Here is a 12,233-nt window from a genome sequence, read left to right on the forward strand (position 1 = left end):
GCAACCCAATATCCAAGACGAAGACGTGTTTGTGCAAACATGAAATAGTGGTACCGTCGCACCAAACTTGCTCTGAGGCTGTTATTTTAAACCTCACGGAGTTTCCCCTGTTATTTCAATGCGCCTCCAACACCAACGTTCGTTGTCTGTTCTTCTTGTGATTTTCGCTATATTAGTTGCCTATGTAGATCTAACAATATGAGGAGGCCGTCCACAAGCAAATCATGAAGATCGGATTTGTGGATTTTAATCTGTCACACCGGGAGAATTTTAACGGTTTAGCGCGCTACAGGGGAAAATGCTTTAGTAGGCTAGGCTATCTAAATAGAGGCATGGCTACAGTAGTTTACTGATGAGAATCAATGTATGGGCGATCAAGGAGTTTAAAGTGCGGAGAATTGCAACTTGTTCCAGTGGAGGGTATCGCTGAGAGAGAGAGAGAGGAAGGGGGGGGGGGGGGGGAGCGCGCACTGCCTGCACTTGGAACTTGTGTGTCTGTTCATGCTTTTTTGCTGATGTTGAAATATCTTTAACAGAGCTGATTTGGGTTTGACTGTCAATAGCTAGTAACAACGTGCATTTTGTTGAAATAAGCTGTCTAAGTAGGCCTAATAATAGGCCTATGTGAAATAACAACAGCCCACCCATAGCAGTGTTTTGTAGGCTATTGCATTGTGATTTCTTGGCCAATTTATCGTCTGGCAAAATGTGTTATCGTGACAGGCCTAATTCCACTAACTATTAACTGCATCCAATGATGTTTTGGACATTAGAAAACATTTATCTTTCATATAATACATAAAATGTAGATATGGCATTATTTCCTTCAGCAAGAATGAATATTTAATACTGGTTTTGGGCGTTTTCATGCCGTCCTGTTTTCCAAATGTCAGATTCAGTCTTCATATTAGCATGTAAAGAAACTTGTTTTGCCCAAGATGATTGCAAATGTTGATTAACAGTAATCGTATTATCTTACCCAAATAAAAAGAAAACATTTGACACTTTAAAATTAAAAAATGTTTATTTTGTGAAATATATTTAATGCAAATGCACTTTGGGGGGTTCCAGAGAACATGCCTATGTCCGCTCCCGAAAGAGGCGGTCAAATATTGCCCCGCACCTCCCGCGGGATACCTGCCCTGCTGCAGGCCTCAACTGCGTAATTCCGGTATGGTTTGCCGTATAGAAAACATGCTTATGTCCAGGGCCTGTTCTGGGCTATTTGCTGCCCCTGAAAAGTTCGAGTTCTGCCTCCCAGCATTGAGAGCATGTGCCGCCTGTGCCGAAGACTTGTCCCACAGGGACACAAAGAGGTGGTCCACTCTACATAGCAGCTTAGGGGGCATGGCAGCCAGGGCTGCCGAGCTGGGCGAAGTAGCCGACCCCAACTCCGGTGGAGTTGGTACGTTTGGTAAACTGTGAATAAAATCAAAATGCTATCATTTTCAAAACATTCAAGCCAGTCATTAGATGGAGAATACAACATATCAAGTGTTAAAACTGAGAAAAAAATATTGTTTTGGGGGACATATGTACTCATTTCTAATTTGATAACTGCAACACGTCTCAAATAAGTTGGGGCGGGCATTAGTGAAATGTAATAAACATCCAAATAAGATAAAACAACAAAGAACAACATTTCAAAATCAATTTTACTGATGGACAATGTGAGTGTCCAGGCATAAGACCATCACAGAGAGGCTGTGTCACTCAGAATTAAAGATGTAAGCTTAGAGGGAATAATTACCATAGTTAATACATACATTTTGAATTCCCTTTGATTTACCATGATTGAGTGTATATAAGACACATTTCTGTCATTAAAATCATTGTATAGGTTCATGACATCCTGACATGTCCGCTGTAGTCTCACTCTAGCACTCCAAGAATTACAGCTATTGAAAATGGGACCATATTAAAAATGCTACATGTGTGCAAATTATAGAGGGGTTTAACATTCTAACATTTTAACATTATGCACTTGAGCTCACTTGAAATAGATCGAGAAGACATGGCAAACTGTCCTTTGCTTAGAGAAGTCAGCAGAAGTTGCAGAAGTCAATTATTTTAGAAAACAATATAGTCTTGCACATCCTGTGCTACAGTGAAAATGTGTTAGTTAACTTGTGTTAGTGCTAACTTCAAAAGTCAGCCTCCAAGATGGCATGGGGGTGCAGTAGTGTATTGGTTAAGTTGTTCTCACTCATCTGTAGAGTTAAATACAGTGCTGAATGATATAATGGGTTTTAAACAGCATGAAAAGCCACTCGTGCATTGTATTTTGAAGGGAAGCCTTCAATTATTGCCACATAATAAGGCCAAATTGCATTCTCTGCTACAGTATGTTCTAACTGTTTAGCTCCATCATAAGGACCCGCAGGAGATAAAATGGCCAGCCTTTGGTCAAGACCTGTCACAGTGTAAGCACCACAGAGAGGAAAACATGACAAAGAATACACCCACCATTTAAGCTGGTGAAATCATGTCCAAGATAGGAATTAACACTGTTTTTTATATAAAATCATCTCATCGGTTAATGTATTTATGTCTTTTGTTTTGTTTTTAGTCTTCCTTGGCATTTGCTGCCTTATATTGTCCCCGTCCCAACTCTTGAGACGTGTTGTTTTTACATATTCACAAATATCCCCCAAAACAATAATTTTGGTCAGTTTTGATGGCTGATATGTTTTCTTTGTGCCGTTCTCCATCTAATGTAAGAATCAGATGTTTTGAAAATGGCAGTATTTTGTTATTATTCACAATTTACCTTGTGTCCCAACTTCTATGGAGTTGGGGTTTGTAATTGGCTAGGGATGGCTCCATGGGAGGCATACTGTCCTAGCCGTTCTGCCTCCCTTCCATTTCCAGCATAGAAAACACCAATGGGGACATTAGTCAAGAAAACCAGGCGTGTTGATAGCGGGGAGTACTGAAAACACGTCAACTTACCTGCAATGGTGAAAACTCACCAGGTAAAAGGAATAGGCGGTGCCCTGAGTTGGAGCAGTTCTTAGTTGGACAATTAAAACGTAGTGAAACTCGGGCATTCCATGGTTGAAGTTTTCAGATGAAGCGCTAAACTGACACGACACAGTTTTTTTACTATCCCCTGATGTATGGGCGGCATTGATTGAAGGCTTGCCTCGATAAATGTCAAGGAAGAGGATGTTGAGAGAAGTTGACTGAAAGAGAACCTGTCATATTTCCTTCCAACAAAAGTAACTTCACTGAGTATCTGGTCTACAGTTACTTTAAAGCAAGGTAGCCAAAAGTTGGACCAAATTTAGAATAGGCCTACTTCCTCTTTATGATCTTTAGGATTTTAAGCATTTTTCAGTAACAAAGTCTACCTCTCATTAGGTACTACGGCATAAGTTGTCAGGAATTTTGTTGGGTGGTTGACCTTGGACAGACATGCAGAGAAGCAATGAGTTCTGATGATTAGTTTTCTTTACTTTCAAAACACAGGATACCAAACAATTCAGTTCTTCAGCTCAATTCAGTTCAGTGAAAGTTCCCAGTCAAAAACAAAAGGTTCACAGCCAGCAGTCCAATGGCAACAAAAATCTTCAGTCAAAAATCAAGTTCCAACAAAAAGTATTTCGGCACAAAAAACAGGCTTTTCAAGTTCTGAAAAATGCAGGCAGTAGTCAAAAATCAAAACAAGAGTTCAAGATTTGGCAGCACAGAAAAAAGGGTACTCACACTGTGTCTCTCTGCAAAGACAAAGAAAAAAACAGGATCTTAAATAGGCCGGTACATCAACACCAACTAGATTGCATTCTCGCAGAAAAATGCTGGAAGCGGGCTTGCCTTTTGGGGCAGAGCTGAGCAGTTTTATCTTTTTTATTTCTATACACAAAGTACTATTGTGAAAAAGAAGCTAAAAAATGGGGTGAAAATCCATCCATCCAGTTACAAGTTATGGGCCAAACAATTCAGCCATCTTGAATTCAGCCTTCTTGAAAGTGTTGGAGGTCCGCGTTTCGGGGATATACTTGTAACCGGTGGTTATCCTGAACCTTTATTCTGACGGGGTAACAACGCTCCCCTTTCCTTTCGGTGTGTAGCATATATCATTGCGGTGGTAACTAGCTAGCAAAGACGCTATGTTTTTGATGCTGCAGAGTGTAGCGTGGGTACACCGCTCTCTCTGTCCCTCCGTTTGTGGTTGAGCCATCGTACAGGAAAGGTAGGCGTCCTTCTCGGTTGGTTTATTGCTCGTTTTGGTGCATTGTAATGTACTTAGTTGTTGGTTACTGACACCATTTAACTTAATCGTAGCCCTGTCCATAGGCGGCTGGCGTGGGGTCGGCTGCTGTTCTGGGATGGTGTGTCGAGCTGGGCAAACTCAAGTGTCGCTGGTGGCGTGTCTCCACTCTGTGTCCTTTGGGGTTGACTGCTTGCGTGCCGCTTCGAGAGAACCAGAGGTAATGCCGGCATTTTCTGTAAGAGTCTCGACGCTTAGCTCTTGACTTGTGTAGGGAGTTGTGCATTTCCACAATACACAACTCCTGTTTAATCGATTTATAAATGCCGTGCCTAATGGTAACTTTCTCGTTAAATGTACATAGGAGGAGTTGGTGCCTTCGACTACACTGATGCAGTGTCACTAGAGAAGGGGGGCATCACTGTTCTTTTCCCAACCTTTTGTTTTGTTTTGTCCTATTGTGTGAGTGATTCATCCTGTGCGACCTTTTCACTTTGTAACGTCCGAGACGAAGGGGCTTGTGTAAGTTTCACTCTAACATCCAAGACGAAGGGGCTTGTGTAACGTGATTCATGTATGACATTTATAGTGGGGTCGTAGGCATGTGCAATTTTTCTCAGTCATTTCAAATTGGTGTTAAAGTTTGGTTTTCACTTCCAAGTTGAAGTTTAGGGTCTACAGAACAATTTGGGTTCGAGTGTCAAACACACAGATAACAAAATGGCCTGAGGGGGCGCTCTAAAATATATAAACTGCTATAACTTTTTATTAGTTTAACCAAATTTAACATATGAGGTATGCATGGATTCAGCATTAAGAGGAGGAGCTGGTGAGCTAAGTATTTGGTTACCGGATTAAAGACACACTATGTCATAAACACACTTTTAGCCCATGGACAGCAAAATTCAGGGTTTTTTAAGATAAAGGGTGGAAATGCCCTCCAAGTTGCAATGAAACATCATTTATTGTTACAAGTTATTGTAAATAAAGCCTGGGATATCATTCAACTTGATTTGTTCAGAATATCCCTGAAGCACAAAGATACCAAGGATACCTACGCAAATATGGCTGCATAAAGCCTATGTAGCAGAGTGGAGGTTGGTAGGATTACTAACTTTTAAGCAATTAGGTTTTAAAAGGTGACTACGCCAGTCTCGTTAAGGGTGAGACAACCCAGATGTTAAAAATACAATTTTCCCCGACAGGTTCTAGATGACAAGGATGACACAGCTGTTGCACATACAATAGTTTTTATTTTCTTCTGCTTTCAGTCTTATTCGTTTTCAAAATGAGCAGGCAGTTCACTTGAGTCCATATACACAAACAGAGTCTTAACTCTACTGAAGTCAATACAGGTACATATCGTGAAACGGTGACGGCTTAAGTGCGAGAGCACTGAGTAGGCCTAGTACAGGTAATTTACTGAGTGTGTTAACTACACACTGCACTGCGAATGCAAAATAACACTGCAATCAATCAAAACTGTACACACAAAACATAATCAAAATAAACAAAATAAGTCACAGCACACTGAAATGATTCACAGTGAAGAGGTAGCCTATGTTTATCAAATCAGGCCTCTTGGCAGAGAGTTTACTATACTACTCAGGGGATCTACACCTCACCAATAAGTTTACACGATACTGCTACAAATCTCAACCGGCCAGTCCCCAATCACTCATCCCTTGTCTAAGGGGTGGGTGACTGGAGCTGACCGTGTCAGACCGTATGGCTGAAAGACGAAAGCGTCGCGCACCTGCGCAAAGGAACAACAACCTGCCACTACTAAAAGAGCTCGTGGTGGTAAAAGTCAAAATAACAAACACAAACACCGGGAAAAGACGGCGGCGTCCCCCCACCCCAGCCAATTGACAATAATGTGCTCAACCTAGAAAGCACAAGACAGACTGGGTTAATGCCAGGGAAATGCCATTATCAATGAGCAAGGTGTGGCATGAAAGCCACAGGCACAGAGTGACGGTTAATTAGAAATTACCTTCAGTTGCAATTGGGAAGCACTGGACCGAGCTTGGAAGTCTACGGTTGACCCTTGCTTCACCATGCAATGCTGCAGTGAAACAACATCTCGTTAGCCACAGTATAAACATAATTGGCTATCGCCAGGTGCACACAGAAGGGCTTACCTTCGAGCCGGTTAGGCTACATGCGGCAACCTGGCGTCCGCATTTCAGCTGCGCTCTACGCGCTACAGTGTGGGTCCAACACCCAACACGCCAACATCACCTACTTCACCCAGCGTACAGGGCTTCCCCAAGCGCCAACCGGTACTGAGGTTAGCCACACCTGGCTAACAGACAACATAGTAGGCAATTTATACTAACCGGAAGGGCTCCACCCTCGCCCACACGGGCAGCTGTTTTCAATTACAACATGCACACTAACAGGGGACCTAGTCCAACCTGTTACACCTATGTGATATTTAGGACCCAACTTGCAACTTTGAGTGTATGAATTTAGGATCATGAGTATCAACTTTTTTCAATCAAGCCATATTCTATCCACATATAAAATCACAAAAAAATGGGTAACACTTTATAATAAGTACCCCTTTTTGAGCATTAGTTAACCCTTAGTTAAGCCTTATTTTAACATTAGTTAACCCTTAGTGAAGCACAAGTTAGTCATTATGTAAGTATTATTTCTTATTTCTTAATCATTAACTACTACCGTTAGTAAATGGTTTGTGTGTACTGATGTAACTGTTCGCTAAGCAAAGTTAAGCCTTAGTTAAGCCTTATTTTTAACATTAGTTAACCCTTACTGAATCACGAGTTAGTCATTATGTAAGTATTATTTCTCATTTCTTAATCATTAACTTCTACCGTTAGTAAATGGTTTGTGTGTGCTGATGTAACTGTTCGCTAAGCAAAGTTAAGCCTTAGTTAAGCCTTATTTTAACATTAGTCAACCCTTAGTGAATCACGAGTTAGTCATTATGCATTTCTTGGTAATGATTCGTTTATGGTGATTGAACTTTCTGATAAGCATTAGTAAACCATCATTAAAATGTCAGATAACTCACCTTTATTTATGAAAAAACATTATCTCTTTGTTGCCTCCTACCACCTAACCATTACCAAGTACTATTAGGCATGTATGGCAACGGTTTGTAAACTCTTGCTTTAGCATTAGTGAAATCTTAATTAACCCTTTTGTAATGGTTAGTGTGTGATGACTGGTAACATGGCAAACAGTAAGTTGAGGCTCATGTGACTGCCCCTCATGGATGTTTCTGGACATTAACAAATGACTTGATAAGCATTGCTTATGCATTATCAAGGATTTATAACCCATTACTTAAGTATATCTGGGGAACTGATCTAAAGTGAAAACCTTTCAATGCTTTACAACACATTAACAAATGACTTGTTAAGCATTGCTTATGCATTATCAAGGATTTACAACCCATTACTTAAGTATATCTGGGGAACTGATCTAAAGTGAAAGCCTGTTATGGCTTCACAACACATTAACAAATGATTTGATAAGCATTGCTTATGCATTATCAAGGATTTATAACCCATTACTTAAGTATATCTGGGGAACTGATCTAAAGAAGTGAAAACCTGTTAAGGCTTTACAACACATTAAAAAATGACTTGATAAGCATTGCTTATGCATTATCAAGAATTTTCAACTCATTACTCACTCATATCTGGGAAACGTTTAAAGTGAAAACCTTTCCATGCTTTCCAAAACATCAACAAATGACTTGATAAGCATTGCTTATGCATTATCAAGGATTTATAACCCATTACTTAAGTATATCTGGGGAACTGATCTAAAGTGAAAACCTTTCCATGCTTTCCAAAACATCAACAAATGACTTGATAAGCATTGCTTATGCATTATCAAGGATTTAAAACCCATTACTTAAGTATATCTGGGGAACTGATCTAAAGTGAAAACCTGTTCAGGCTTTACAACGAATTAACAAATGACTTGATAAGCATTGCTTATGCATTATCAAGAATTTTCAACTCAATACCAACTCATATCTGGCAAACTTTTAAAGTGAAAACCTTTCCATGCTTTCCAAAACATGAACAAATGACTTGATAAGCATTGCTTATGCATTATCAAGGATTTATAACCCATTACTTAAGTATATCTGGGGAACTGATCTAAAGTGAAAACCTGTTAAGGCTTCACAACACATTAACAAATGACTTGATAAGCATTGCTTATGCATTATCAAGGACTTACAACTCATTACTAACGCATATCTGGGGAACTGATCTAAAGTGAGAACCTGATAAGGCTTTACAATGCATTAACAAATGACTTGATAAGCATTGCTTATGCATTATCAAGGATTTAAACCCCATTACTTAAGTATATCTGGGGAACTGATCTAAAGTGAAAACCTGTTAAGGCTTTACAACGCATTAACAAATGACTTGATAAGCATTGCTTATGCATTATCAAGGACTTACAACTCATTACTAACGCATATCTGGGGAACTTTTAAAGTGAAAATCTTTCCATGCTTTCCAAAACATCAACAAATGACTTGTTGAGCATTGCTTATGCATGGGAGGCAACATCTGAGAGATCTTACTATTCTCATCAAAAATATTTACAAACCACTTACACAATACATTTGAGATGTGAGATGATGTGCTTCATGGTAACGGTAACACAAGACAGACAACTTCAATATCTTTAACTATTTAATTTTTAAAAGATAACAGTTATCAGCTTAAACAGTAACACAATGAAGAAAGAGAGATGAGGACTAGCAAAATGAAGAGATTAGATGAGGGGAGAGCTTGTGGAGAGGAGAGGGAGGCAAGAGAAGAGATATAGTGCATTCATGTGGTCTTATCTAGTAGATATTATCTAGTTGTGAAGTGGTATTTACAAGTGCGTTGCGTTCATGTGCAAGATAAGAGATATAGTGCATTCATTAATCAAAATTTTCTACAAGGGCCGGTGGCGTTCATGTGTGCTTCGGATGTCAGTGTTTGGTATTTACGTAATTACCACATGAACGCACAATTAGGAACTGTACTGCATTTAAAAGATATTTTCTACTGGGCAGCAGCAGCGAGCCCGTACTTTTGAGCTCAGCCACTTTGCACTGTAGTTCAGGATTTCCCAAAATAGTTTTTATAATAAAAATATATTGAGAGTCTGTAATAGTGATCTAAAGTGAAGAACTGTAGAAACTGCATGATGACTTCTGTTCAGCTATGAAAATACTCCGGGTGTCGGCGGGCGTTATGGGAGAGAGGTGGATGGGTGTTCATGGCCGCTATGGGAGATAAAGGGTTAAAGGAACTTTTCTGACGATGATGGTCCTTTGTAAAAAGTTTCAGGGGTAAACTGCCTTCATGATGCTACCTGTGAGGAAACAAACAAAAAAAGCACAGTTTTCAATTATGGGCAATATTATTGGACACAAGTCATGTAGAAAGCAATATGCACTAAGAAGCAGGAACTCAGACCGTTATCGACTTTTTCCATATACAGTCCCTTCCAAAGGGTTTGGAACAGAAAGGCGCATGACATTGGAGTACATCTCGTCTTATTTAAACCTACTGTATAAACATGCCATAGGGTCATTTCACGTGAAATCAGACACTTCGGGACCCGACCGACACCAGTGTTAATTTCGTGACGAAATATTTTCGCCATAATTATCGTTAACGATTGTTTTTCCCCTGACGACAATAAAACGATAACGAAAAAAACAGCATGTGTTTGTACGAAAAATATAACGATATTGATTTATATTTTCGTCAAAAAAATAAAAATGTGACTACAATACCATCGGAGACGAAAACCAATAGGAAGCATTTTTGTTAATATGTCACTGAAACATTGAAAAATAATTTCCTGATCTTTCGCAAGTCGCGACCCATCTGCTCCGCGTCTCCCTCCCATCCCTCACACACACAAACACGCAGGCACAGTGACAGGCAGCGTCGGTGCTGCACGCCCGTGACCTTTTTTTAACAGCAGTAGCCTACTTTTCAGTGCAATCCTGGCTGGACAAAAATATTGTTGCCCATTTATCCATGACGAAGAAGTTTATGCAGTCATGAAATACTGGTGGTGCTGTCTGTCCTACAGTAGCAAACATCTTTCTCTAACGATGCCTTTTTTTTCTCCACTCCCAGTCGCTTTCATGAACCTGCTACCCGACGGTCGTTGTCTGATCTTTTTTCAATGTTCGCTAATGTTTGTAATTTAAGGGTCTATGCGTAGGTACAAGCCTTCTGATAAGAATCACTTTAGTGCTGATCGCAAAGGATTCGGAAGTGTGGAGTTTTGCGACTTGTTTCAGTCAAGGACACTGAAATAGGAAGTAAACGGCCTTTCCACGCTTTCATATGCGTTTTTCCAATAACATCTTGCGAATGCATGCAACATGGACACAACCATGTCAACGAGAGCGCGTATGCCATCACAACTTCGCATCAAGCAAATAATATGCAACAGCTTGCAATACGCGCACGAGAGAGAGAGAGAGAGAGAGAGAGAGAGAGAGAGAGAGAGAGAGAGACACACGTCTTCCAACAGGTGCCTGTAGGCTACCCCGCGACGCTCTTGATTACTGGTATACCCACAAGTATTTTTTCATAACGTGCAGTCCCGTTTTTCCCCCGAAGTCGTAAAATATCGACAGAGCTTTATGAGTGTCGTGGCCATGATTTTTTTTACACATTGGACGCACTGGCTTATAAGACACTCTGGCAGTTTTTGACAATATTTCATGATTACAATATGTCATTTTAATCATTGATTTCCCCAAATTGTATTGTATAAGTGTAGACAAGAGGAAATGAATGTAATATTTTGGTTGACTAAAATTATTTTAGATTTCATCGACAAAAATTGTATGAATTTTAGTCAGCTAAAACTAGACTAAGACAAAAATGATTTAGATGACTAAATTGTGACTAAAACTAAAATTGCATTTTCGTCAAGAGACTAAAACTAAAACTAAATAAAAAATTCCTCTCAAAATGAACAATGACCGACACAGATTTCAAATCATACTTGCTGTGCCTGATTAGTAGCAAGGTAGCACCCCAGAACTGCATTTGTGCGAATCTGACACCAATATTAAGGGAGAAACAGACTAGCGAAGGTTTACATATGAGGGTAGGGTATAGTCTACATGTTTCTGACATTGGCTCAGCAACTCACCCTATTGGACCATCCTCCATTCCTGGTTCCATCCCCCTGGGTGCTCGGTGCTGGCTGTGTCAACGTGCATGGGTGGCTACCCAACACTGTTCAAAAACATGATGAGATTTAGATGAGATTTAATATCAGACAAAATATTTATTACATATCACTAAATTCAAATACTGTGTCAAGTCCTACATAGCCTAAATAAACGAAACAGTGCCAGCATGCTTACTTACACTGGGTCTGCGTCAGGGGGCACTTCCAGGAGATCTGGTCAATACTGTGTCACTGGTGTCAACAGTGAGTGGGCTGAACGTTCATCTGTACAATGTAAACAAACATTTAATTATTTCCCATACACCTAAAACAATTACATGTGTATGACATTAGCTCACTAACTCACCCTGGGTCATCCTCCACTCCTGGGTCCATCCCCAAGTGCCATGGGTGCCCGCTGCTGGCTGTGTCAACATGCATGGGTGGCTGGCTACCCAACACTGTTCAAAAACATGATGATTTAGATGAGATTAAATGTCACAAAAACAATGCCAGCATACTTACACTGGGTCTGCATCAGCGGGCACTTCCACTTATCAAATAAATCTGTCATGAGCCAACAACTGAGAGAGGGAAAAAGTCAAATCACAATTTAGCTTTCATGACAGTAAATTACTACACGAGTGCAAATAAATACATCAGCACGTTCACAACGCCATGAATTATTTCTGAGGTCAGTAGCCTACTGTAAGAAAGCTTGGGACAAGTCATTCATGCAGTCATTTCAGAAGTCAGTAGGCTTAAGCTTACCTCATCTAAACATACAAAAAACAACATGACTCACTACAAAGACCTCAGA

General features: G+C 40.0%; 1 long non-coding RNA gene across 1 annotated transcript; it reads right to left on the reverse strand.

Annotated features, from left to right (window-relative positions):
* Positions 1–9,494: 9,494 nt before the first annotated feature.
* LOC134460627 (uncharacterized) lies at positions 9,495–11,774 on the reverse strand. The gene is made up of 3 exons (XR_010037124.1): positions 11,614–11,774; positions 11,393–11,478; positions 9,495–9,580 (listed from the first exon to the last, which is right to left on the reverse strand). It is a non-coding gene; the product is annotated as an uncharacterized LOC134460627 (long non-coding RNA).
* Between the last annotated feature and the right edge of the window lie 459 nt (positions 11,775–12,233).

The sequence above is a fragment of the Engraulis encrasicolus genome, chromosome 13 (genome assembly GCF_034702125.1).
Source record: "Engraulis encrasicolus isolate BLACKSEA-1 chromosome 13, IST_EnEncr_1.0, whole genome shotgun sequence".
Lineage (NCBI taxonomy): Eukaryota > Metazoa > Chordata > Actinopteri > Clupeiformes > Engraulidae > Engraulis > Engraulis encrasicolus.